At 41.3% G+C, this 24,169-nt stretch overlaps 1 protein-coding gene across 1 annotated transcript in view; it reads right to left on the bottom strand.

Moving 5' to 3' along the window:
- Nucleotides 1-23,516, bottom strand: part of LOC126249738 (dromyosuppressin) — a 52,563-nt gene extending 29,047 nt beyond the window's left edge. The window contains exon 1 of the mRNA XM_049951417.1: nt 23,460-23,516. The gene's annotated coding sequence lies outside the window, so the exon portion shown is untranslated. The remainder of the gene's footprint in view (nt 1-23,459) is intronic.
- Between the last annotated feature and the right edge of the window lie 653 nt (nt 23,517-24,169).

Genomic DNA, 24,169 nt, shown 5'->3' with positions numbered 1-24,169 from the left:
GACTTTGTGCTCCATCGAAGTGGAGGTCATTAATATATGTTTAACTGCTTTATCTCTCTTTTTATTTATTAGGAGTAGAATTTGAGTTACGGTGTGTGAGATGGGGTGATAGTGCGAGTCAACGCGAGTGAAATAGGAGTGAGTGAGTGAGCCAATGTCATTTTGTATATTTCCTCTTCTCGATATGACAACATTTTAACCAATTTATTGATATTCGTTCCTCTTACTATTTATAAGGACGTTTATAACCTCGCAGTTGAGCGCCCCCATAATCTAGACACACACATAACACACGGAATTTTGGTCATATATTAATAAAAATTGTGATATTCCTCTATCCTGCGTGTTCCGCCCTGAAGAGGTCATAGTAAAGTGAGTGGGAAGTAGATAATTTCTGAGTGGCATTTGAATTTACACATTGGGATGAGGCATGGTATTCCAATTGGCACATTAGCCCTAAGAAATTTAAGTGTTTTCTCCTTAGCTGTTATTTTGTTCTCTGGTATCTGTACAGCAAAATTCATAAAATAAATAGGACGTAATTAAGACTTTTAAAAATAGATGGTGACACTGTTAGCCACCCTTCTCTCTTGTTTTTGCCGGATGCTGATACTGTTGAGAGGTTGATGTTCTGTGACGGTACTGATAACCAGTGAACATAAGCCATGCTGAGATTGCTAACGTTGCATTCATGATAATCACGCAACGTGTTCAGCATCCCGTTGACGTCATTGTCTTTATAGCCGGAGGACATGCTCCAAGCGGCGAAGAATGAGGCACGAAATTAAGCAAAACCTTCTTCAGGGAACCATATTGTCATACACTGAATCCGCAGTGAAACGAAATCAGTATTTAGCCTACGCTCCTTCCGAATAGCGATCCAGTATTTCTACCAACGCACCAACACGTTTAATAGCTCAGTTTCGAGGAAAGATGTGTCGGAGAACCGTTAATGATTGTCACGAAAGATTTGACGGACAAGGAACTGAAGCTGCTGAAATATCCGACGAAAGGCGTCTTAAAGCAAGGCGTCAGCAGCTTTGCCCATACTGCGGAGATGGATTCGAACAACGCACGCTGAAGCGCTGCTTATGCCGTCACACACGATTCGCACGGTTACTTGAGCTAGTTAAGTTATTATATGCCATAGACCTTTTACAGCGAAACTTAGAAGGGAAGTAAGGAAGACTACGAGGTCATTTAGAGACGGAGCATCAAGCTTAGGGTAGGAAAGGGTGGAGAAAGAAATCGGCCGCGACCTTTATAAAGGAACGACAGTGGAGGCGCAGATGGGAATTCCAACAGTCGTCTTCTCGAATGCGAGTCCAGTGTGCTAACCATTGCGCTATCTCTCTCAGTAAGTCTGTTACTGTTTGTTACTGTTGGCAATATTACTTCTTAGTATATAGATCGGAATTCTCAGCGGGAAACAGTTGTTGGTATATGTTTCTGCAGATATTTCTCGTTGTGATCTTCCATTCTCGAACCAGCAAGCTCCTAATTATTATCAATTTTGGTAATCAGAGGGGGAATTCCGTGGACTGTCGAAATGGATATAATGTTTTACTAACCTGCAGTGCCTTGTTTTGCTAGAACTCAACACTGAGGTGTACTACTTAAGATATTGGACTTACAGTTGTTCGGAACGGGAGTCACGTTTCCGTCTACATCTACTACTATATTCAACAAGCCACCATACGGTTCGTGGCGGAAGGTACTTGAAGTACCACTAATATTTCCCTCTTTTCTGTTGCACTGACGAATGATACATGGAAAGAATGACTGTCGACGAGCCTTAGTATGAGCTTTAATTTCTCTGATTATCCCTTCATGGCCATTTCCTAAGTCGTATGTGGAAGTAAGTAATATATTGCGGGCCTCTTCCTGGATCGCCTGCCTTCAGAATTTTAAGAGTAAACTCGTCTGTGGCGCACAACACCTTTCTTGTAACGTCTGCCACCAATGTTTGATGAACGTCTCCGAAGGGAACACGCGCTTGCCAAGCGATCCCGTGACGAAACGCTCCATTTTCCTATGGTCCTTCTCTACCTCCTTTATCAGTCTAACCTGATATGGTTACAAGATCGGCGAGCAGTGCTCAAGAATGGGTCAAACGAATGTTTTACGAGCCACTTGTTTCGTAAATGAATTACGAGAGAGTGCTGAAAATTAATGCCTCCGAATTTTTTATGCGAAAACTCTTTAAGCTTTTTAAATAAAACAAACATTATTAATATTCTACATCTTTATTGTTCATGGTTACATATTTATTTGTCAACATAGTCACCCTGGCAACAAACGCATTTCTCCCAAAGAGAGACCAGTATGTTGATACTGTCACTGTAGAATGTTTGACGTTATTGAGGAAACCACAACCATACCTCTGCTTACTCCGCTTCGTCACTATTCAAGTGAAGTCCTGGAAAGTGTTCTTTATGTTTGGAAACAGATGAAAATAGAATGGGGCCTAGTCGAGACTGTATGGAGGGTGACTGATGACAGTGAACCCGAGGCGTCCGATAGTTGCAGATGCCGGAACGCTCGCGTATGGTCTGGCATTGTTATGCTGAAGTAGATGGTGCTTCATGTGTGGACGAACTCTTTGAATTGGAGACTCGATTACAGCAAGCAATGCTTCATGTAAGTTACGTTACATACCGCCATGTTGCACGCTACAATTCGGAGCCCAATAGCGGCATATGGCTATAAATATGTAGACATGAAGAAAGAAGATGTAAAATGTTAAGAACATTTATTTAATTTAAAAAAACTTTTAGAGTTTCCACATAAAAATTAGGCTGTATTACTTTTCAGTATGCCCTCGTACAATTCCTTAGTACCATTAAGGAAATGGCAGACTACCATTCAGTTTCACTAAAACTAATTTTATGTGGTCTCTCCTGTTCAGGTCACTCTGTACGGATACTTCCTTGATATTTTACAGGTTATTTTTTCCAGGTCTTTATCGTCAATAGTGTAAGTGAACAGTAATGGAACTTTCAGCCTACTGATACGCAAAACTATAGATTTATTTACGTTGTGATTTAACTACTGATCCCTGTACTAAACGTCGATTTTCTGCAAGTCTTTCTGTTATTTTGATATTTTCTTGTGTTGCAACTATTCTGTATAAACCAGCATCATCCGCCGACAGCCGCACGGTTCAAATGGCTCTGAGCACTATGCGAGTTAACTTCTGAGGTCATCAGTCGTGTAGAACTTGGAACTACTTAAACCTAACTAACCTAAGGACATCACACACATCCATGCCCGAGGCAGGATACGAACCTGCGACCGTAGCGGTCGCTCGGCTCCAGACTGGAGCGCCTAGAACCGCACGCCCACTTCGGCCGGCCAGCCGCACGGAAGTTTGGAAGTTATCTACTAGGTCGTTCATATACAGGGTGATTCAAAAAGACTACCACAACTTTAAAAATGTGTATTTAATGAAAGAAACATAATATAACCTTCTGTTATACATCATTACAAAGAGTATTTAAAAAGGTTTTTTTTCACTCAAAAACAAGTTCAGAGATGTTCAATATGGCCCCCTCCAGACACTCGAGCAATATCAACCCGATACTCCAACTCGTTCCGCACTCTCTGTAGCATATCAGGCGGAACAGTTTGGATAGCTGCTGTTATTTCTCGTTTCAAATCATCAATGGTGGCTGGGAGAGGTGGCCGAAACACCATATCCTTAACATACCCCCATAAGAAAAAATCGCAGGGGGTAAGATCAGGGCTTCTTGGAGGCCAGTGATGAAGTACTCTGTCACGGGCTGCCTGGCGCCCGATCCATCGCCTCGGGTAGTTGACGTTCAGGAAGTTACGGACAGATAAGTGCCAATGTGGTGGCGCTCCATCCTGCTGAAATATGAATTGTTGTGCTTCTTGTTCGAGCTGAGGGAACAGCCAATTCTCTAACATCTCCAGATACTGTAGTCCAGTTACTTTCTGTTGAGCGGTCGCCATCTTAGCATCAACTGACGCTGACGCCTAGTCAACAGCGCCTCAAGCGAACAAATGTACAACTAAATGAAACTTTATAGCTCCCTTAATTCGCCGACAGATAGTGCTTAGCTCTGCCTTTTGTCGTTGCAGAGTTTTAAATTCCTAAAGTTGTGGTATTCTTTTTGAATCACCCTGTATAATGAATAGTAATGATTCTATTACAGACGCTTGGGGTGCGCCCAAAGTGACTGTTATGTCTGATTTCTCTCCTTTAAGGATGACATTCAGTGTTATGTTTCCTAAGGACCCTCCAATCCAGTCACAGAGCTAGTTTGACATTCCATAAGCTCGAATTTTATTCGTCAGGCAACAGTGTGTAACTGTATCGAAAGTCTTCTGGAATACAAGGAACACGGTATCAACCTGGACGCCGGTATCTACCTTCTGGGCCTCCTAGTCGAACAGAGCGGCCAGAATTCCATATGTTCTTTGGTTTGCGGAATCCATATTGATTCCTACAGAGGAAATTTTCGGCGTCCCATTTCTAATGGCGTTGGCTTCGAAGACATGATAGATTCTAACCTTCCATTAAATTTTACTCATCACTGAATGTTGTTAGTTACTATACTCATCCTAGTTATTTAGTATGGACTTTCCCGTGCTTAGTGGCGCACAATCTTTTACAGTTCTATAACAGAAACAGAGGGAGTATCGTCGGACATACTTGCGAAATGCAGACGTAAGTGAATATGAGAATACAGTAATAAAATCGCCAGTTGTACATGTATCTTAGATGGCAAGTTTATTTTGAATGGTTTCTTCGTTACAGGCAGAAAAAGTAATTGATCCTAACTAAGAATATCTTGCAATTAAATCTCTTCGGTGTAGCGTGTGAAATCCTTTCATTCCACGCCAGCTGCCGTTACCATTAGCCGGTCAGTTTCGTTTCGTCGATGGAAAAAATCTCAGCTAAAATTCTACAGTCTGGCTACGGTCACTTATTACAAGCTTCTGTGAGCAGTGGCTCGAAATGAAGCGTCTCGTGTGTGGGGCTACGAGAGAAGGTAAGCGGATCTTGCTGCTCCCGGGAGACGTGCGGCCGCCGTATCTGCTTCTGTAGGAGACTGAATGGTCGTTGCACTGTCTGCGTAGAGAAACTGTCCCAGAACTTGAGCGCTGAATATGAACGAGGTTCGCTGCTGCGGCGCAAGTTCTGCCTCTTCTAAATGAGCGCAGAGAGATGCGTGCCCCTAAATTAAAAAAAAAGAAACCTTCTGTACATCTCGTTACGTATTTCTCCGCTTGTTGAATAGAACCTTCACGATCTTTCTTTTTTTCTACATGCAGCAATGAACTCCATAATGATATTTCCGGAAACAGAAAAAGATTTAAAATGCGGCAAGCAATTTCTGAATGATTAGTTCTGAATTATATATAAATTTTTCTGATGTCGCGAGGTATTCCCCAAGCTCTGCAGGTCTGCGGAGTGAAACGACTCTTTAGCCCAACCGGTCCCTTCTGCTTGTCAAGTTGTGCGACAAACTCCTCTTCTCCCCAATCCTATTCAATACCTCCTCATTAGTTATGTGATCTACCCATCTAATCTTCAGCATTCTTCTGTAGCACCACATTTCGAAAGCTTCTATTCTCTTCTTGTCCAAACTATTTATCGTCCATGTTTCACTTCCATACATGGCTACACTCCATACAAATACTTTCAGAAATGACTTCCTGACACTTAAATCTATACTCGATGTTAACAAATTTCTCTTCTTCAGAAACGATTTCCTTGCCATTGCCAGTCTACATTTTATATCCTCTCTACTTCGACCATCATCAGTTATTTTGCTCCCCAAATAGCAAAACTCCTTTACTACTTTAAGTGTCTCATTTCCTAATCTAATTCCCTAAGCATCACCCTACTTAATTAGACTACATTCCATTATCCTTGTTTTGCTTTTGTTGATGTTCATCTTATATCCTCCTTTCAAGACACTGTCCATTCCATTCAACTGCTCTTCCAAGTCCTTTGCTGTCTCTGACAGAATTACAATGTCATAGGCGAACCTCAAAGTTTTTACTTCTTCTCCATGAATTTGAATACCTACTCCGAATTTTTCTTTTGTTTCCTTTACTGCTTGCTCAATATACAGATTGAACAACATCGGGGAGAGGCTACAACCCTGTCTTACTCCCTTCCCAACCACTGCTTCCCCTTTCATGTCCCTCGACTCTTATAACTGCCATCTGGTTTCTGTACAAATTGTAAATAGCCTTTCGCTCCCTGTATTTTACCCCTGCCACCTTTAGAATTTGAAAGAGAGTATTCCAGTCAACATTGTCAAAAGCTTTCTCTAAGTCTACAAATGCTAGGAACGTAGGTTTGCCTTTCCTAAATCTTTCTTCTAAGATAAGTCGTAAGGTCAGTATTGCCTCACGTGTTCCAGTGTTTCTACGGAATCCAAACTGATCTTCCCCGAGGTTGGCTTCTACTAGTTTTTCCATTCGTCTGTAAAGAATTCGTGTTAGTATTTTGCAGCTGTGACTTATTAAACTGATAGTTCGGTGATTTTCACATCTGCCAACACCTGCTTTCTTTGGGATTGGAATTATTATATTCTTCTTGAAGTCTGAGGGTATTTCGCCTGTTTCATACATCTTGCTCACCAGATGGTAGAGTTTTGTCAGGACTGGCTCTCACAAGGCCGTCAGTAGTTCCAATGGAATGTTGTCTACATCTCCCTTGTATAAACCCTCTATATACTCCTTCCAACTTTCTGCTTTCCCTTCTTTGCTTAGAACTGGGTTTCCATCTGAGCTCTTGATATTCATACAAGTCGTTCTCTTATCTCAAAAGGTCTCTTTAATTTTCCTGTAGGCAGTATCTATCTTACCCCTAGTGAGATAGGCCTCTACATCCTTACATTTGTCCTCTAGCCATCCCTGCTTAGCCATTTTGCACTTCCTGTCGATCTCATTTTTGAGACGTTTATATTCCTTTCTGCCTGCTTCATTTACTGCATTTTTATATTTTCTCCTTTCATCAATTAAATTCAATATTTCTTCTGTTACCCAAGGATTTCTACTAGCCCTCGTCTTTTTACCTACTTGCTCCTCTGCTGCCTTCGCTACTTCATCCCTCAAAGCTACCCATTCTTCTTCTACTGTAGTTCTTTCCCCCATTCCTGTCAATTGTTCCCTTATGCTCTCCCTGAAACTCTGTACAATCTCTGGTTCTTTCAGTTTATCCTGGTCCCATCTCCTTAAATTCCCACCTCTTTGCAGTTTCTTCAGTTTTAATCTACAGGTCATAACCAATAGATTGTGGTCAGAGTCCACATCTGCCCCTGGAAATGTCTTACAATTTAAAACCTGGTTCCTAAATCTCTGTCTTACCATTATATAATCTATCTGATACCTTTTAGTATCTCCAGGGTTCTTCCATGTATACAACCTTCTTTCATGATTCTTAAACCAAGTGTTAGCTATGATTATGTTGTGCTCTGTGCAAAATTCTACCAGGCGGCTTCCTCTTTCATTTCTTAGCCCCAATCCATATTCACCTACTATGTTTCCTTCTCTCCCTTTTCCTACTGACGAATTCCAGTCACCCATGACTATTAAATTTTCGTCTCCCTTCACAATCTGAATAATTTCTTTTATTTCATCATACATTTCTTCAATTTCTTCGTCATCTACAGAGCTAGTTGGCATATAAATTTGTAATACTGTAGTAGGTGTGGGCTTCGTATCTATCTTGGCCACAATAATGCGTTCACTATGCTGTTTGTAGTAGCTTACCCGCATTCCTATTTTCCTATTCATTATTAAACCTACTCCTGCATTACCCCTATTTGATTTTGTGTTTATAACCCTGTAGTCACCTGACCAGAAGTCTTGTTCCTCCTGCCACCGAACTTCACTAATTCCCGCTATATCTAACTTCAACCTATCCATTTCCCTTTTTAAATTTTCTAACCTACCTGCCCGATTAAGGGACCTGACATTCCACGCTCCGATCCGTAGAACGCCAGTTTTCTTTCTCCTGATAACGACATCCTCTTGAGTAGTCCCCGCCCGGAGATCCGAATGGGGGACTATTTTACCTCCGGAATATTTTACCCAAGAGGACGCCATCATCATTTAATCATACAGTAAAGCTGCATGCCCTCGGGAAAAATTACGGCTGTAGTTTCCCCTTGCTTTCAGCCGTTCGCAGTACCGGCACAGCAAGGCCGTTTTGGTTATTGTTACAAGGCCAGATCAGTCAATCATCCAGACTGTTGTCCTTGCAACTACTGAAAAGGCTGCTGCCCCTCTTCAGGAACCACACGTTTGTCTGGCCTCTCAACAGATACCCCTCCGTTGTGGTTGCACCTACGGTACGGCTATCTGTATCGCTGAGGCACGCAAGCCTCCCTACCAACGGCAAGGTCCATGGTTCATGGGGGGGGGGGGGGGGGGATATCACTCATATGATTTAACATTTAATTTTCGCACTTCGTAGTCCATCCCATTGACATGCCGTAAATATATCTATAGTAACGGAACCAAATGCGTGTTGTTGGCACACGCCCTGATTTGAGTTAAAAACTTACTTCAGTTTTCATTGGTATTTTAACTATATATCTCTGTCATTTTACTGTTTCAGTAGGAAGGTGAACTTGTTGTTTTCATAGTGTCTGATTCGTTTGGATTCGTCGCGAGGATTGTGCATGATCTAAAGATTGTCCACGTGATTGGAGATAAACTCTGTCCACAGGGCGGCAGCTGCAGGGGTAGAACGTCCAGAGAGCACACATCCGCTCGGCAAAATTGCGGAAGTTAAGCAGGTATGGCGAGTCCCATGAGAGACAGTGCCGTCTTCATTACTTCCAACACTACGTCTTCGGGCCCCAGCGCCAAACAGTTGCAGGCGCCTATGGGAGCCACCTTCTAGGCGAAACACAAGAACTAACGAGTAGCTTTCCCTAAAATAAATTCAAACCATTGAGACAGCAGTAGAGAATCTGTGAGATTAAGCCCTGTGTTATACTAAGAATATCTGTGACTATACTAGATGAAATTTTGACGCACAGGAAAAAAAGCAGCGCATGTGCGATAGGGATTTGAGTCATTCCAAATCAATACTTTGATGCAGTTTCTTTTAAAAATTTCAGATCTGCCTTTGCATAGAACAATCAGTGATAAATTAATACCTCACATCTTGTAATCCAACACGGCGAGGTAGTTTCATAAATCACTCACATCCCGCACTTTTTGTATGGGTTCTGGCAGGTATATCTACTGAAAAGGCGACTGCTAGAATACACTCTTCATCCTCTACGCAGTTTGCGAAAACGTGTATACTTTTGAACAGCATATTCGAGCGAGGTAGTATAGTGGTTGAGATAATGGGCTCACATTGGAAGAGACTGTTGTTAAGGTCTCGGTCTGACCATCAAAATTTGGTTATGTCGCGGATTCTCCAGTTCATGTTTATCGGATACAGGAATGATTCATAGTCCACTGGCAAAGGAGTTTTCAATGAAAAACCATGATGATCTGCATTTAAGCATGTAGCTGTTATTAGACATTTTATTCCCATGGGTATATATTCAAAGAGCTCACCGCTTTCTCAGGAGAAGCTGGCTTTCTTATAGGAAAGTGTAGATAACGTTTCCTTCTACTGTTATATTTCTCTGTTTATTGTATTTCCAGCTACTTAAATAGATGCCTATAACGTTTATACGCTTGAATCTTACGCATCAATGATCCTTTTTTTTTTTGTCTAAATGAAAATATGTTCTTGGCTTGACCACTTCAAGAACATGGATATCACATCATGTTATCGTATCGCTATGAAATGAAGGATTAGCTCACTTGATGATGTTTAAACTGGTTTAAACTTCCCGTACATGATTGTTATGGTATATCTGTCGTGCCAATCAAATGGTGACACGACATATAACTTTGAACTAAAATCTCTCTTCGACCCAGTCATTTGATCATCAGAGTGACGATAGGCTCAACGTTTCGTTATTTATACCATCACTTGACCATCTCCTAGTCGGTGAGCTCCAGAGAACACATCATTTTTGTCTCTCACGCTCTTTCTCTAACTGATAACGCTACCTACGCCCTTTCTGTAACTGATGACCCTACCTACATGTGGATTCAGCATGTGACGTTGCTGTACGCGCAGTGCTTTTCTACGTTACAAATGGTTGTCGACATGGAGGAGTCCGTCGGCTGATTTATTATAGACAGACGAAATTCTCAAATTATGACAGAATTTTGTTCTCTATTCAAGTGTTACGTACAATAGACTGTGAGTCCACTGGAGAAGAACACTCGGGCATTGTACGGACAGAGTACGAAACCAGCACGGACAGTCCTTAAACTTTCGTGTGTAGTATTCATATTCACAATACTCTTAACTAATTTAGGGAAATTGTGGAAAAAGTCCAGAAAGTGTGGAGAAGGATTTGTACCATGTTCTTCCTTGAAAAGTAACTACCAATGAATTATTCTTGAGGCTGGCAAAAGTTTAACATTCTAGAAGGAAATTTCTATCGGTAGAACTATTATTTTTAAATACGTATGTTTCAGTTTAGTCATCAACTTGTAATCAAATTCTTATTAGAAAACAGTTTTTGGAAGCTTGGTGGATGTGGTGTCATTGACCAGACTAGATAAGAGTTTTTTCACTTCATAACTAATTGAGCAGCTTTCCTATATGAACAATGAGTGTTTAGTTCAAAATGTTCAAATGTGTGTGAACGGTTCCAGACTGTAGCGCCTAGAACCGCTCGGCCACTCCGGCCGGCGCTTGACGTTACAGCACATCAGTTATTTACTACCTTAAAGAGCGAGTAGAAACAGTGAAATAACTAAAAACAAATATAATTTTCAAATGATGGAAGGAAACTTCGTGTTTCACCCGTTTGCCAGACAACACTTTACTTTTCACATTCAGAGTCTAAATGAACCCCATCTGTTAACAAATGAAAAATAAAGGCTCTGTCAACTCTAGCCTGTTTCCTCAAACATAATCAAATAGTGGAACATTTTAAACTGCTACCTAAATTCACCACTTTTGTTTATGAAGGTGGGTTGGTGTGCCATTGTTTGAATGCCCTTATGAGCTAATATCGTTCGTGAATGTGGGCAGCAAATGTCCGTTGATCCGAGGTTGACAATATTCAGCGAGTTTACCTGATGTCTCGCGCATCAGGAAATCGGATATTTGCACATACGAGACTGGAAATTACTTTATACGCAAACAACCGATATCGCGTGCGCCCGGTAAGCGACGGACATCGATTGAAATGCGTTTGAAGTATACCTTACGGTAAATATATATGACGTATTTTTCCGTAAATACGGGACACAAACTTCGAGCAAAAGGAATGTTTATTTGTTGTTATTCGATGTTTCATGGCAACAGCGGAATGATTGCAGCGGTAGTATTGCAACAAAGCGAGAGTAACGGTCATCCATCGTAATCGAAAATAATTTTTGCGACAACGCATTCCTGTCTTTACCGTGACTTGAATTATTAGCTACTTTTTACCCGAAACCAACTACTGTTTATAGTCCATCGTGATTAGTGAAAAGTTTCTGATGCATTAATAGACGTTGCATCTTGTTATATTATGAGATAATTCAATACGTCGCCGTCATCCGCTAGCATCAATGTCGAGTGTCAGTGAAGGTGAGAAGTCGAAATAAGGAGCCATGTTTGACTGAAGAAGCAAGATGTGACAAAAAAGCTCGAGATGCTATCTTCTCGAAAGCTGCGGAAATACAATGTAACAACGAAAAAACGATTGTGGCTTGTGTAGTGTTCTGAACTAATTGGTGCAACCAGTGAGAGGATTTTAGCAACATTAACATTCACCCAAAATCTTGAGAGTCAATTCCCTTCTTGTAGCGCTCTCTGCTAGGGTCCGACCAGCGGGGGGAACCTGCAGTATCAACAAGCTGCTGATATCTGGAGCATTATTTTTACAGAATACGGTGCAGACTACGTCACTGTTCCTCTAAATTCCTCGCCGACCGCTCGGAGAGCTTATTAAGGCAAAATGGCTGAATAAACTTGCAGGAGAGTGCCTACAAAATATGTTGGTTGCACCAATATCCTTTGTGCAAATGAGGAAATCACATTTATCAGCAGGACTAAACATTCCTATTTTCAATTAATATAACGGAATCATAACGAATTGTGAAAATCAACTCTGTTATTTCACTGGAGTCGATCTATTTTCTTTTAAAAAATCTTACTGCCACAGGAAGTTAGTTAACTTAACAATTGGATTCTTTGGACAGTAAGCTACCATACCTTGTTCCATGACATGTAACAATCCTGAATGACATTTTGTCGCACGCACCTGAGGCCTTGCTAGAACCCTAAAGCAATATTGTGTAAATGACTAATGAATTTTAACTCATGGACTGTCAGTTACGTAAAGAAAACAGAGGTTACTAGTCTTTAATACAGTGTCACGACTTATCCTTGTTCTAAGACCAAAGCTGCTGCGTTTCTTCATCTTGTGGTGATATTTCTGTGGGAGAGCTCAGTATCTGCGCCTACGTTTACTTGAATAATAAATATGTTTTAAAGACTCTGCCTTGAGAAAAACGCAATTGCTTTTTTCGTCTTCATGAAAAATACAGAAAAACGATAAATTGTGCTTTGCTTAAGATGGGATCTTTTCAAAATATTTACTATTGCGTTTCTGGTGAACTGCCTCTGGTAATATTAAGAACTGTGTCCTCACTATCGAGACTTTTTTAATTAGTACAGAGTGTGCTTGGTCTTTATTACTAACCATGATGTTGTGACTCATTCTCATTGCTGTATGTGGGACGTAGATAAATGTGAGGGTAGGGTAAATGTTTATTCCTCAGTGTAATGGGTCCATTGTTTACCTGTGCTATGTGGGTATTTGCGCACTCTAGTGTTGTGCTTTTATGGTTAGGTGAGGAATGAAACGAATGAAGGGCGAAACTTGGTGTCAGTATATGGTATAATGTTCTAGAACAGCGGTAAGAGGACTGGCAGGCTTTATAACACCATTAATGGTGGCGCAGGTGCCTTCACCATGAGAAACTGCGAGTAGTTTGGGGACTGAACGCAGATATTGGCTGATCGTGTGGTGCTCTGGTATTGTGTTGCACTAGTTCTAACCACATTTACAGCCAAATACTGACGATATTACTTGTTCTATCACTAGTAATTCAACGACTTAGCACTGAGTATTACGGAGGTAGATATTAACCCATTGCATAACGGAAGTATCCCGTCGTCGCTTGACTTGAGTACTGCAGACTCAAATACGTCACGTGCCCCAAGATAAATAGGAGTAGTTCCTGTGCTTTCAAGACAAGGTTAAAGCCATTATCTTGAGCTAACGTGGTTCCAGCATAGAAATGTTTCGAATTCCACGTGGAGGTGGAATTCTAGTCGACCACACAGTTTTGTCTTCAGGGAGCATCAAACATAAACCGTAGTTCAGACCAAACGTTAATTCCGTGTTGCAACATGCATAAAATAACTACAGAATTACTTTCAGGTATCATGGCTCTTGGCCGTGTGTTGCAGCTCATGGCAAGCCACACATCACAATGTCAGATCCCAGGTATTGCGTTTCTCGTAAGGACCACGAAGATAAGATACGAGCAATTAGAGCTCAATACGGAGGCATGGCAGTTATAAGAGTCGAGGGGCATGAAAGGGAAGCAGTGGTTGGGAAAGGAGTGAGACAGGGTTGTAGCCTCTCCCCGATGTTATTCAATCTGTATATTGAGCAAGCAGTAAAGGAAACAAAAGAAAAATTTGGAGTAGGTATTAAAATTCATGGAGAAGAAGTAAAAACTTTGAGGTTCGCCGATGACATTGTAATTCTGTCAGAGACAGCAAAGGACTTGGAAGAGCAGTTGAACGGAATGGACAGTGTCTTGAAATGAGGATATAAGATGAACACCAACAAAAGCAAAACGAGGATAATGGAATGTAGTCAAATTAAATCGGGTGATGCTGAGGGGATTAGATTAGGAAATGAGACACTTAAAGTAGTAAAGGAGTTTTGCTATTTAGGGAGTAAAATAACTGATGATGGTCGAAGTAGAGAGGATATAAAATGTAGACTGGCAATGGCAAGGAAATCGTTTCTGAAGAAGAGAAATTTGTTAACATCGAGTATAGATTTAAGTGTCAGGAAGTCATTTCTGAAAGTATTTGTATGGAGTGTAGCCATGTATGGAAGTGAAACATGGACGATAACCAGTTTGGACAAGAAGAGAATAGAAGCTTTCGAAATGTGGTGCTACAGAAGAATGCTGAAGATAAGGTGGGTAGATCACGTAACTAATGAGGAGGTATTGAATAGGATTGGGGAGAAGAGAAGTTTGTGGCACAACTTGACTAGAAGAAGGGATCGGTTGGTAGGACATGTTTTGAGGCATCAAGGGATCACAAATTTAGCATTGGAGGGCAGCGTGGAGGGTAAAAATCGTAGAGGGAGACCAAGAGATGAATACACTAAGCAGATTCAGAAGGATGTAGGTTGCAGTAGGTACTGGGAGATGAAGAAGCTTGCACAGGATAGAGTAGGATGGAGAGCTGCATCAAACCAGTCTCAGGACTGAAGACCACAACAACAACAAACGGAGGCATATAAATAGTCGTTTTTCCCTCGCTCTATTTGCGAGTGTAACATGAAGGAAATGACAAATAGTGGTACAGGGTACCCTCCGCCACGAACCGTACGGTGGCTTGCGAAGTATCTTTGCAAATGTAGATGTAGATGGTGCGTGGAACGTCACGGAGGACCCATACAACAGTGCAAAGAAGTTTCTTTTAATGAAGAATGATAGCAGACTGTATGGAGTCCTTGTGGAAGTCAACGAGCTTGGTGACTACCTGGTGAACGGTACCATCGCCTGCAAGGTGCCTTCAATGCATTTTACATGTTAGGCAAGCGCCTCGTTGACCTGTACTTCTTGGAAAGATCTCCAGTATCTTGCTGCTGTACAACGCGTAAGTAACGACGTTATGCGGTTAGTGTGACGACGTATGTGATGTGTAAAGCTGGTGACCTGTTTGAAAATTGGTAGTAAGGCATAAAAATGAAAGATCATTCATTCGTATTTCACAGTATGGGATAATCAGTTACGTACCTAAAGCGTTGTGGTCTGCTCAGAAGTTTAAACCTAATTGAATATTTAATAATTTAGCTTGCAACACATTCTTCATGTTGGACCACAACCACCAACACAGAGAGCCCCTGTATATGATAAATTGGTTTCTATTTCGTGCAGAACTGATATCGAACGAATGGGGAATTAGCTTGTGATAGAGGTGAATGGTATAAATTTAATGAATGGTCCAACAACAGTCTTCTCGATGAAATGGACCTGTGAGGAAATTTTGACTGCATGGAGGCTGATGGTGACTCAGTGATCAAAGCCATCGACAGAGAGGACGTGGCAGTTAACGTTGATGTGCCCACAGACGAGTGATCCAGCCTCACGAGACAAAGCGCCGTCGGCACGTGGGGCGATCTGGTTAAAGTGATTTTGCGCTCTTAGCGCTCTCCAGTGGCAGATTCTGGCTTTATTTGGCTCGCACAAAATACAATTTGTCCATGAAAATGACAAGCATAAAATTCCTACATTAGTTCCATTGAATCGTACATTTTCTCCCTTGTTCATATGTTAGTCATGTTGTGCTGTCTATGTTATATATAATTAATAACTGCAATATCTGTGAACATGTAATAAGACAAAATGTAAAGCTACATGTTCAGTCAATAAAGACATCACCTTGTAAAAGTTAACGAAATCGAACAATCTCACTCCTGACAGAGAGCACTAATACTGTATTTACAGACATCAAGTATTACAGAAATTATTTCTATTAATTTTGTAAAAAAAGTCCCACCTCTTAGAAAACGCGAAAATGAAAAAAAAATTAGATATAACTGGCGTTGATCCCCCTACAGACGTACAGTGTATTCTGTACATGACACTTCTACTCACGACGCTATGCTGTAGTTTTTTGGAATTTTCTACTTTATAACATTGTTCTAGAGACTTTATTCGCCAAAATATTATTATCTGACATTTAATTATAACAAATCCTAACAAGAACGACACGTTTTTCGTGACTCTTCAATGTGCCCTAGCCTTAAAACGGATTATTTTTTGAACACGCGAGTTACAATACGAAAATAACCAACTAAATATGAAAATTCTTTAACATCAATATGACGTTCCCAGTCATTTTATTACAACAAATCGTACCAATAATGATTCGTTCCCGAGATATTCAATGTGTTGGTGCTTAGAACAGCATATATTCGTAGGGTATAACATACAAGGAATCGAATATAGGCTTCTACTGAAGATGACAAATACAATATGATGTCTTGCTTTCTGCGGGCATCATGCTTTCTGTTCGTGACATATTAGCGTTCTTGCTTCCTGTTGGTTCTACTTTGCGTGACACGTTACCCAAATATAACAGAACTTATTTTGTGTTTCACATGGCGAAATGGCACCTCAACGTGAAATAGCAGGAAGTAACGTCACAAAAAATGGTTCAAATGGCTCTGAGCACTATGGGACTCAACTGCTGTGGTCATTAGTCCCCTAGAACTTAGAACTACTTAAACCTAACTAACCTAAGGACATCACAAACATCCATGCCCGAGGCAGGATTCGAACCTGCGACCGTAGCAGTCGCACGGTTCCGGACTGCGCGCCTAGAACCGCGAGACCACCGCGGCCGGCAAGTAACGTCACAAAACGCGTTGAACGCCACGTCAACGTTAGCAAACTCAGCCCTTGTGGTGACGGTTTATGAGACTGGACTCGTACGTGTCTATAACAGAGTTAAAATCCTCACCCAGATATCCAGATTCAGTTTTTCTACCATTTCCAGAAACCGCAAAACGCAAAAAAAAAAAAATGGTTCAAATGGCTCTGAGCACTATGGGACTTAACATCTGAGGTCAGCAGTCCCCTATAACTTAGAACTACTTAAACCTAACTAACCTAAGGACATCACACACATCCATGCCCGAGGCAGGATTCGAACCTGCGACCGTAGCAGTCACGCGGTTCCGGACTGAAGCGCCTAGAACCGCACGGCCACCGCGGCCGGCGCAAAACGCAAATTCATGAATGACTGCTTTGAAAAGTGCGAAGCTAATTTCCTTCCCCATTCTCCTCCTATACGAGTTTGAGCTCCATCTCTAACGCCCTCATGGTCGACGGGACGTTAAATTTTAATTTTCCTTCCTACCTTGCTGCACCTTCTTTCGCACGTGGGGGTCTTTTAGTCAGATAGTGTGTATATCAAACAATAGCACAGATGTATATATTTACTCTAACAATCGACGATGAAGAAATGAGTGGTAGATTACAAAAACCTAGTAAAACCGCTTGTAATCCACGGAATCTCTCTGGGAATATATATATATATATTCCCAGAGAGATTCCGTGGATTACAAGCGGTTTTACTTCTTCCTTGAAGAAGAGAAAATTGCTTGAGTAGAATTTTCTCTTCTTCAAGGAAGAAATTCAACGCATTTCTGCTTGGAATACGTTTTAAAGATAATTTCCTTGACCCGCAACTAATGCTATTTCTCAAGCGTACTTTATGACAGACGACAAGACTTAAAATATGCTGTAGAAATCGATGTCTTTGAAATCAGAAGTTTGCTTTGTGAAAGGACTAACATAGTATCTGGTAGCAGCAACTTACGTATTTGCGTAACATTTAGAGTAAATCAGAATGAACGAGAACCCTACGACGCGCCCTCTCAGTTACGGTTCCAGTAATTGATGTTGGCTGCAAATATTTGGCGACAACTGTAACGGATTCAATATTGAAGTGTTCTGTTTTAGAGCCTCATCTACGAGGCAGGTGTCTTATCTGTCGATTGCACCCTTCAAGAAATGACATCAGTTGGAGAGAGCTGTCCATGAACCCTTTGTCAGATCATCCAAACTCCTGCAGGCTTCAGTTTACAGATGTTCCACACTACCTCATCTGGTAGGTCGCAGCAGTTTGCCCTACTGTTGTTACGTTTCGTTACAAGTTGCAAATATACAAGTATCAGTCCCTTACCAGTGCGTAATACATTCCAGAGGACATTGTCCCTGCTGTCAAAGTCACTTGTTTTACTTTCCATTCACGGAAGGACTACAGGGGAAAACTATTGCTTATTCACCTCTATTTGTTCTGTAATTAATTAAACCTTATCTTCGCCATACCTGAATAAGCGGTACGTGGACAGCTGCTCAGTATCCTAACATTCCCAAGTGAAAAGTGACCCTAAAATTTTATATTTAATCTTCAGCCACTAGTTCTTGCTCTAGACACATTCCAGCTTTTTCAAGGGCAGAAAACTAAATTGTTATAAACTGAAAATACTGTCTGCCATTATAAACCGACTCTCAATTGTATGCAAGACAGCTAAGAAAGGCGACAATTTCCCAAAATTCATCTTGTACTAAAAGAGTCGGAGACATTTAGAATGTTCCATCACAAGTTGAAAACGGTAGCTCGTCATTTTGACATAACCATGAAAGTAACAGAATGAAAGTTTTTGACGAAGTCAATGGGAGGTCATGCTTATTGACACCCCGGCAACACGTGCGTTAAACCAGCTGATGACGGGGATCTTTCGTGGTTCGGAATGTTGCAGTGCCAAAAGAACTCAGCTTTTAGTTACAGAGCGGGTCTAGAATGTGTTTCGTTCGAACTCGTTCCATCGACGTATTGATTGTATTTACTGTTGTGCAAGAAACGAGATATGATAGAGAAAGACAATGAGTGAAATCTACAACAAGAAGAAACATTGCTTCCGATAAAAATGATAACAGAACACACTGTACTTCAGTGCTATAATACTCCGACTTGGAAATCGCCTCGATTGTCTTCGACATCTGAGAATACCTTTTCTAATTTAGCAGAGTCTTCAGAGAAGTCTCGAATCTGGTATCCTTGCACAGAATGTGAGCATAATTTTATCTCGACTGATCCAGGAAAATCATGAAGCACCTCAACCATGACGGATACGGCAGATACCAACTACGAACCTTCTAGCAACCAGTATAGAGTCAATTACTTCGCCGACTGAAACATGTTGCTGGTGGCAAATAACACACCGCGCCTATAATAATGTGACTATCACATTTTATTTAACTTCATTTTGATCCATCGGTACTCTACAGTTTTGTTTGCTGTAGGATATTTCTTATAAAAGTGCAAAACGATTTTGTTGCAGTTACCAGTGCGAATAATGTTTTCTATGTATACGTCAAATTATCAACCACTTTCAATACATGCTCATGCAGAAATATGTATGTTAAGGCAATTATTGTTACAGAAGGATAATTTCTTGCTTGTGAGTGAATTCTGCCTGGTGTTTATAAGGTCGGAATGTTAGAACTGATTGTCGCATCGACGGAGAAAGCATGAAAACGCAAACGTATGTTGCGCTAGAACTGGGTCAGAACCTTTCTGTTCCCGAGTATTAATCCAGTATCTTAGTCACTGCTTCGCCATTCTGTTCTTTCAGATATCTCATAGTGAGAAGTAAAACATATCGAAATGTAGTGACATACTGAGAGTTGTAATTCTGACGCCTCAGGAAATGCCTGTTGGCAACATATGGGATGAGAGGTAGAGGACTATATTTTCCCTTCTCAAATGCCATCTCCTAGCAGGCTGCGGTATTACACGAGCATGGGTGTTGTGACATTAAAGCCTCAAAGCCTCGTTTTAGGTGCTTCCTTGGAATGTGGTTAGCAAGTTAGAACGACCATTGTTTCCGGGGAGAGAGGTAGGGGTTGCTCAGGTGCTTGTACACAGGACGTGGGCATTATGTGGCGCATTGGCCAAATCTGTTTGAAAAGCTTTAAACGTGATTCAGCTGGAGTTGCTTATGAACAATTACAATCGGATTTGAACATTTGTGCCGGCCGCGGTGGTCTAGCGGTTCTAGGCGCTCAGTCTGGAACCGCGCGACTGCTACGTTCGCAGGTTCGAATCCTGCCTCGGGCATGTATGTGTGTGATGTCCTTAGGTTAGTTAGGTTTAAGTAGTTCTAAGTTCTAGGGGACTGATGACCACAGATGTTAAGTCCCATAGTGCTCAGAGCCATTTTTGAGCATTTGTTTCTGTACGATGGATGCACGAGATTGAGCATCTTGCCGATGTTCCAGTCACCAGCAGTTTAGAACAGACTCTGAGTATCGATGTATGTTTGTTTTAATTTAGAAAATTGCATTTATCTGTATCATTTGGTAGCTGTGCCCGCATTTGCCTATATCATATGACAGACAGTGGTAGAAAGCCGACAAGATTGTCGGACTCTTTTTCAAAGATTTTTGCGGACTCCTAGGCGGTAGGTTGATCGAAGTCTGACTATTTGGACAGTGGAATCCAAATTTCCCATTGAAAAGAAATCGAGTTGTTACAATAAATGTTATTGACGAGTGTTAGGTTTCATTGTTCAATGCATATCGAAGTACGCCTGAGTTTAATTCATTTTATAATGTTCGGTTAACACGAATGACATAATTTTGTAAAATATTGTTGTTACCTATTGATATTAGGAGAAGTAGCGTAGAACGCTGTCACTGCGTCCGTGCAACTGTATGGACCCACAAATCGCGATATCGATTTCCGTCAACCACCAGCGTTGAAGGCTGACAGTTGTTTGCAGATCCCTACCCCCTGATGTGAAGAAACGTTAAAAATAATCAAATGAATAATTTGTTAAGGAACTTCAAACATACCTTTTATAGCAGCATACGATTGAGGTGGAACAACAACTTAAAGATGTCATCTACAGATATGTTGCGTGTCAGACCTATTGGAGGAGGAATAAAAATAAAGTGTTCTTGTTCCACCGCATTTGAACTTACCTATTCAGGAAGTACCAAATAAGAATTTATCCTAGTTCAAATACGGATTTAGTACTTATAGGCCGGCCGCGGTGGTCGTGCGGTTCTAGGCGCGTCAGTCCGGAACCGCGTGACTGCTACGGTCGCAGGTTCGAATCCTGCCTCGGGCATGGATGTGTGTGATGTCCTTAGGTTAGTTGGGTTTAAGTAGTTCTAAGTTCTAGGGGACTGATGACCTTAGAAGTTAAATCCCATAGTGCTCAGAGCCATTTGAATCATTTGTACCAGTACTTATAGTCCAGACTGCTAGTGAAGCCTGCCGATACTTCAGAAATGAAACATAATGCTACTGGCGAACATCATACAGACTTTTTGAAACTGATTTTACGTTACTTTATTGCGAAATTATTTAACGGAAAATCGTGGAAGGAACATTTTACATTATATTCAACGGGTGAATTTTTGGTGAAATGTTACGTTACAGTCTTAGATGGCACGCGTGTTTCTGAGTTTCTGCGATCTTAACTTTCGAAAAAATTTAAAGAAGTTCTGGCAGGCTGACTAGGTTCTCTGGGTTTCTTTTAGCTGAATGGTCGCTGGCTAGAGTTCTGGTGTGTTTACGGGAGGGATTTTAATCTGTCTGTCCTACGTCCCTGTGGTGCTACGTGTTGTCTTATGGCGGCGTCGATACGCTGTGGTGGCTACAGGGGCTTGTCGCCTCGCCCTTGTACAGCGCCGGCTATAAGAGGCACAGACGTACCTCGCGGGAAGCTGCTGAATACAATATAGCATGCGGAGAGCGCCTAGTAAGTACTTGACATGAAAATTATCCAAAGAGCGAACTGAAATGTACAATTTGAAAGTAAAATGAACATTTTAAACACTATCTATTTTTGCAATATTCTATTCAAAACTTCTTAATACGTTCAGAAATTATCTAACATTTGAGGTATATTCTACATACATTTAAAAATCGTGAACATTTAATAAAAAATTCCTTAACAAGACAGAGGGATATTCTCACTACAATGAACAAATTCTCAAGATCAAACCAAAATGAAATAAATGTTTCCAACAATTTATACTACAAAAATATGTGCAAGATGGAGAATTCGACAGTTCAACAAGCGAAATTCTGTTGTATATGGAACAGAAAAATAAAACCGTTACACAGTTAAGAAGCGCAAAGGGTTCCCCAAAACAGAATATTTGACAAGGACATGCCAGATATCTCTTTCATTAATTTTTCTAGCTCGTACGCTAACTGTGCTTTACGACATACTAAAGTAAGAAGAGTTCTAAATGAAAGGCAGAAAACGAAATTTTAAAAATCATGAATACTGCCACGATTGGTGATGTGTTACTTGTCAGAAAAGTATCGTAAATATTAGTCGTAGTATTTTAAGTTTTCGACATATGTTATCAAAGTGTATGTATTGAAATTTTGTGTCGAATGGTCTGGATTGCTAGATGCAGCCGTGTTGCCTAGGAAAGAGCCTCGGGCCGGTGGATATCTTCGCACTGCGAAAAAAAAAAATTCTTAAGGTCGAAATGAAATGAGAAGAACACTTCCGACAATTAAGACCTTAAAAATATGTACAAGAACCAGAATTCGACACGTCAGAATGGAATATCTGTTGTGTATAAAGCCGAAAAATGGATTTGTTAAATATACATGAGCGCTGAAGGTTCTCCAAAACAGAATATTTGAAAAGGACGTGACAGAAAGTATCTCTTTTATTCATGTTTTGTAACGGGCAAATTAAATCGAAGTTACTGTGTTCTAGATCATACTAACGTAACTGAGAGGCAGAAAAAAGTTAAAAACACGGGAATACTGCCACGATTAAAATTTTTTCAGAATTTCTTTGGAAAAATGTTATATGTCAGTTGTCAGAAATATTAGTCGTAATATTTTTAAATTTCCACGAGAATGTATCTAAGTCCATGATGGACTGTTTGTCAAGGGTGAAAGTGAAATTATTGGTACATTGATGGAGTGACTTTTATTTTTACTTTAAACACCACTGCGCTTTTCGATGGTTATGCTGTCATTTTCAGGTGGATTGCGGTATTTTTATATGTTTGAATTTTTTGTGACATACAGATGTGTCGTCTGTCTGGCACAGCGCTGTGACGGGGAGCTTATGTGTCGTCTTGCACGAGTATCTGGGCGAATATGTATGCTGCCATAGCGAACTCCACGTGTTTGTCACTACAGACTTTCCAGTGTTACAGTATATACACATAAATGTTGAATCACTGGAAAGTATGTGGTGTCAAACATGTACAGTTCGCTATGACAGCTTACAACAATCGTATTCGTCCAGATATTCATGCAAGACACGTAATATACCTGCCACAGCGCTGTCTGCCAAATAGCCAACACACAAGTACCTTACAAATAAATTCAGCATTCCACCTGAAGCTATTGACATTACCATTGAAACACGTAGTGGTGTTTCAAATAAAAAGGAAAGGACTGAACAGTATACCAGTAATTGTAATCGTCTTAGGGTGAGTAAGGAAACTGTGTCGGGAGGTCCAGGTGCCTAGCGGCAAGGGAGGAGCGGCAGGCCGGCGGGCCAGAGGCTGCTCACCTGCGTGTAGAGAAGCAGCGAGAGGGATGGAGTTGGCGTCGGCGTCGGCGTCGGCGTCGGTGTGAGCGTCGGCGGCGCCGCGCGCCTCTTATAGGCGCCGCGGACTCGCCCCGCCCACCCCCACTCCGCTGCCGCTGCCGCTGCCGCTGGACCACCACCCCCGCTCACCACCGCCGCCCCGGCCGCTTTAAATACCGTCATCTCCATCGATACGCCTCCGCATGTCGCACGAGGGTGCCGAATCACGTACACGAGCAGTGGCACAAGCCGATCCGCCTTGGAAGCACGTGGCTGATCGAGTGACGCAGCCGTTGACTGCATTTTCGTGCTCTGCGTTTCACTCTGGGTAGTTTTTGACCCTATAACACGATTTCTGGATGTCTCCTGTCACGGCACTCGCTATCCGACGGTATTAATTGTTCCAAAAATCTCCCAGTGTGATAACGTTATTTTATCGTCCACAGAACCGCATCAAATAGCTGGTTACTTACGTTCGCTCAGATTTACCTGTAGAGCTTTAATCGAGTTAGATGGGACTAACGCTTGTCTGTTTCTGATTTCTACGTCTCCGGAGCTACGTGACTCTTCGGAGCGGTATCTGGGCAACAGTGTGTAATAAGTAACATGTCATAACTAGGTGTAATAAAATTTTCCTGAGCAAGACTAATATAGATCACGGTGTTTCCGTATCAATACGTTTGGGAACTGGA

This window comes from Schistocerca nitens, chromosome 3 (genome assembly GCF_023898315.1).
Source record: "Schistocerca nitens isolate TAMUIC-IGC-003100 chromosome 3, iqSchNite1.1, whole genome shotgun sequence".
Taxonomy (NCBI): domain Eukaryota; kingdom Metazoa; phylum Arthropoda; class Insecta; order Orthoptera; family Acrididae; genus Schistocerca; species Schistocerca nitens.
This window is presented reverse-complemented; position numbering and strand designations above follow the sequence as displayed.